A 5,481-nucleotide genomic window follows, 5' to 3' on the forward strand; every position below is an offset into this window, starting at 1 on the left:
GAGAGAGAGGCAGCTACCCTAGAACCTGGAACCCTCAGAATGTTAGGGTTAGCCCTTGGTTGGGATGAACCTTGAGTTTCCCATCTGTGAGACCATCCGGGAATAAGCCCTTGAGGAAAAGTCCTTCAATGTCACTTGGTGGCAAAATCTTTTCAAGAGCTAGGCCCAGATTTCTTTTCTGTCCCCAGGGAATCCAAAGGGAACTCTGGAATTCTTTTCGTTAGAGTCCAAACCGACTATTTTCCACATTGCAGGTAGTCCATGGAGTGTCATGCTTTACCCATGTGCTTTAGCTGGACCAAATGTAATGTACCTTCCAAATTTTGACAAGAAATAAAATGATCCCAAGTGATTTTATATTTGATCTCTTATTATTACAGCTATTTAGACAACTGTCTTGATCTTTACAAAAAAGCGTGACAAGCCAGAAATGTAATTACTCTTCCAATTTATATCTGGGGAAAGCAAGATCTCGAATTAATGATCACATCTACAGGAAGACCAGCTTCTCCAAAGTACTGCTCTCCATCTTCACCAATGATTCTCCTTTTCAGAACTATATTTTTCCTTAGTGGCATAAATTGCTATGCGTATCTATTGTATTCATTTTCTTATTTTTTCATCTGTATCCCTTCTAGACCTGAGCTGTCCAACATAGTAGCCATCAGGCACATGTGGCTAGTAAGCACTTGAAATGTGGCCGGTCCAAATTGGGATATGCAATTCATGTTCAATGCACTGTGGATTTCAAAGACTTAGTAGCAAAATACACCTAATTAAAATGTGCCCATATCAATTACATATTAAAATGGTAATATTTTGAATATATTGCATAAATATAAGATACAGTTAAAATTAATATCATCTAGTTCTTTTTACTTTCTTAATGTTACTATTAGAAAATTTTAAATTGGATATGGGGTTAGCATTTGTGGCCTGATGGTTTAGATAGCATGTTCTTTGGGTTCAGGGACCGGGTCTTATTTACACTAGTCCTTGCACATCTACTCTCACACACTGTACACACACTGTATGCCAGTTCTAAGCTCAGGACCTGATATACATTCGATGCCCCTCCACCCCCCAAATGCAGCCACTGTTGGTTAAATAATGATGCAATAGCCACATCAAATACCTTTGTAGAAATTCCATACAGATCCAAATCTGCAAGATGTAAGCTGTTAATTAAAAACAGTTCATTAAAAGCTTTAAACTCTTTATTTTAGAGTTTGCTTGAGGCTGCATCTATCAGATCACCACTTGTGTGAGATCTCTTCCATGGCATCTCAGAGTTTCCGTAGTGATGCTCAAAGAACATGGCCAGAAAACAGGTACCCTGTGTACTTCTCTGCGTGTTTCTGAGAGTAGCCAGAGAAGACTGAGGAAGTTAAGGCTCTTGCTGTAGACTGACTATGGTTTTGGAATCTTGATAAGTTATTGCCCTGTCAGTATCAGAAACTACTAGCCCGGAAATCTCATTACTTTATTTGTTGTTGATCCCTTTGGCTTGTGACTTTGAACAGCCACTGACCCTTGGTGTTCTTGGTTTCCTCCACCATGCAGGACACATGACAATATATGAGTTATGTCCTTCCTTGGATTGTTGTAAAGCTCTCCAGTGAAATGATAACCAATACAAAGTAGTTTGAAAATATCAGAATTTTTGATACAGATGCAATGAAACGCCGGGACACCTGCACCCCAATGTTTATAGCAGCAATGTCCACAATAGCCAAACTGTGGAAGGAGCCTCGGTGTCCATCAAAAGATGAATGGATAAAGAAGATATGGTTTATGTATACAATGGAATATTAACCAGCCATTAGAAATGAAAAATTCCATTTGCTTCGACATGGATGGAACTGGAGGGTATTATACTGAGTGAAATAAGTCAATCAAAGAAGGACAAACATTGTATGGTCTCATTCATTTGGGGAATATAAAGGATAGTGAAAGGGAATAAAGGGGAAAGGAGAAAAGATGAGTGGGAAATATCAGAAAGGGAGACAGAACATGAGAGACTCCTAACTCTGGGAAACGAACTAGGGGTGATGGAAGGGGAGGTGGGCGGGGGGTGGGGGTGACTGGGCTACAGGCACAGAGGGGGGCACTTGATGGGATGAGCACTGCGTGTTATTCTATATGTTGGCAAATTGAACACCAATAAAAAATAAATTTATAAAAAAAATCAGAATTTGTAACATAGCAATGAAAAAGCAAAGAAAATAAAAATGCCGCATTTTGTCGATAGTAACTCAAAACCTTTTGGCATTCACAGAGGATATTCAGAAACTTCTTCTCAAGGATGAAAACAAAAATTTCCTTAGGGGAATCACACTCACTGAAATTTCTCTTCCTACATTCCTGAGAAAATGTCTTTGAAGTTAATAAAGGAAATGTCAAGAGCACTCCCAGACAATTCTGATAGACACTAGCTGGGCAAGGAGTTAGCTGGTGCCAATGTAGATGAAACTGTGGGAAAACTCTTGAGCCAACCAACCACCTCACTGGGGAAGCCACTTCAGTGAGCTGACATTTGGATTCTTTACCATCTGCCCGTTATATATCTTTTACATGTAATCCAGCAAAGTGTAACAAATAAGAGTGTTTATTGCCTTGATGTTTGTTCTTTACGACTCATTTTAGACACACCGACAATGTAAATTTATAAGGAAATATTGGGTATAATTTTAACTACCCAGCTTTTTCAAATAAAATTGCAAACATGAAGACTGGTATGCTCTGCCTATGTACACATGTTAAATTTGGCAATAGATCCTGTTTCCAAGATCCTCAACATGTGTGGCAATTTTTCTAGTCTCAAAGCCAAATAAAAAATCAGGGAGAGGGGATAAATATATATAAATTCTTCCCATCATACAGATATTTTTTTTGGCTTAAATTACTGTTTGTTAATGAGGATCTAATACCTAGGCCTTCCATGAAAGAACATGCTTAATTTATATTCCTATCACTTTGAAGAAATGTTTGCCCCTCACCCACAGGTATGTGTATATAGTCCCTAGTCCTACCTGAATATCCCAGCAAGGGTAGAAATTATTTTCCCTCAGAATCCATGGCCTGCTTAGAAAGTTAACCAGACATTTGTCCTTCATAGATTTCAGATGTTTTGGCTGATATATTTCCTCTGGTGGAATTTCACCTAAAGTCCTTGAGTCACTCCCAAAGTTACTTTGTCAACTGATGGTGTTAGACTAACACTGATATTGTGTTCAAGTATCCCAACCTTCCTCTGGGGCAGCTAAAACATTTGACTGTAACTCTTTCAAGAGTGTAAGATTTTGCCTGCACCCTTGTCTTCAACAAAGGTCTTTAAGACAACCAAAATGATTCGAATATCATTGATATAATTCAAAGGATCCATTTCAAATCAGATGAGCAGGTATTGGATTAGACTTGGCGGTTCTCCAAGTCTCAGCGGCAAAGAGATGGTGAATGAGTGTTTTATAATCCAAACATTATTGCTTACCGAGCAGAATGTTGATAATATGCACTAGACAACTGGAATGAATGTTTGGGGTGATAGCACAAATAAAACCAACTTCTGATTTTTCAGTCCTTTATTTCTACAACTGCCTTGTTCTTTATATAAATGCAAGACATGGTTTCGTAAATATTTATTCCATGGATGAATATAAATAATGCATTACCCTTCCTCAGAGCTGGTACCCAGCCCCTAGTAAATCTTACACTAGATGTGTCCTGTTTTCTAGTAACATCTTGGACAAGTGGCGAGTAGGCCTCAGTCATCTCCAGCTGGGAAAAATGAAGATCCCTAAATCTGTTTTTTTCTTCTAGGTGGCTGGCTCAACCATTAGCTCTCATGTAATGTTTTTTTTTCCAGATTTGAAATCTAGATCACTCCTGACTCTTAGCCTGTGCACAGCAAATAGGATCATTTTCTTACATCCCCCCAGGTTTTGTGATGTCCCCAGACCTGGACCTGAGTAGTGCTCTCTATTTCAGGTTCCTCCTTGGCTTGTTTCCTGATAATTCCAGGGCTGCTTCTTCAGGCATTGTTAATGGCTATTAACTGCCATCGTCCCCTGTGTCATTTTTGAGCCATTGGCCCTGACTGAGTCTCTCATTAATTCTGGGCCCTCTCTTCTCAGAGAACAGTGTGGCCTCCATTGTCCCTTTGGGCATGGCTTTATAAACTTGTGAGAAAGCTACTTTTCTCTTAACCTTTATTTTGGAGGCTTTCTCTTTGGGTGACGGTAATCCTATGATGAATATCTTCCTTTTGCTGAAGGAAACTGGCTTCTGGGCATGTGCCATTTGTCTCTGTTTCAAGGCCTCACACCCCTTTGCGGTAATCTTTTCCAACTGAATTGGCAGTGTTCTTATCGTCAATGAAAACAATAAAGATTAATCGTTGTTCCCTTCATGGTCTTTGGTAGATCATTAATCAACTGAGCTTCTGCATTGTGTAGCATCATTGGACCCAACCTACCTATTTCCATGGGACAGATCAATCATTACTGCTTAGAGAGTACACTCACTCTTCCCCAATGACGTGACTCACATGGCGCCATCTGCTCTGGGCCTGACTCTAATCTGAACGATTTATTTCATACGAACTTTTCCTTGCTACCTGATACGGAAAGAGCATGCTTTGGAAATGAATCAATGAGACATCCTCTACAGTGTCTGGCACAGGCCGATCTAATCTGGATTTGAATCCGGGTATGTGTCATTTAAGAGGACTTGTGACTGGCCCTTTCTATATGTACACGTCACATCCCCCTTTCTGTTCATGCTTCACAATGCTGTGAGGTGTGTCTACTAATATTGCGCCATTTTGCAGATGAGGCAGTGAAAGTAATGAAGAGGTAAGGCGATTTGCTCAAGATCACAGAATTAACGGTATTATGTCTGGGTATTGTTGACACAACAGCAATTTGCAAGGCATTTATAGCTGAACTTGGACCTTCCGTAGATTAACCTATGTAATTAAGGCAGTCATATTGTTCTCATACATTCCTGACCTCCTGGCCTCCTTTTTCTGAAACTCAGAGAAATGGCTCTTTATTCTCCCCTTGGTTTTAATGGCTACGACCCTTCCCAGCTAAGGATACTAAACCAGCTGACTCTGAGGCATCTGCTCACAAAATTTTGTCTATTGCATTGGCCAGAGAACTTACGCACAACAGTTTCTCAGGACTTCAGGTTTCATAAAGTGTAATGAGCTTCAAGGCCCATTCAGACCCAATCGTTCATATACCATCAACATTTGAAATGGGCCCCAGCCCATGAGTGCCAAGAAGTCAAGAAGATGCTTGTGTGGGTTCCTTTAACCCTTTTTAATAAAAGTTTTCATCTGTGATCAGTTTAATGTTGTAAGTTTTTCTTCCCTTTTTTCAAAGTAAAACTGGTAATAAAAAGCAGAAATGTCATCCGGACAATAAACTCTGCTTAGGCTTCAAAATCACCCGGTAAGTTAAGGAAACAGTTAATGTA

This window comes from Canis aureus, chromosome 19 (assembly GCF_053574225.1).
Source record: "Canis aureus isolate CA01 chromosome 19, VMU_Caureus_v.1.0, whole genome shotgun sequence".
Taxonomy (NCBI): Eukaryota; Metazoa; Chordata; class Mammalia; order Carnivora; family Canidae; genus Canis; species Canis aureus.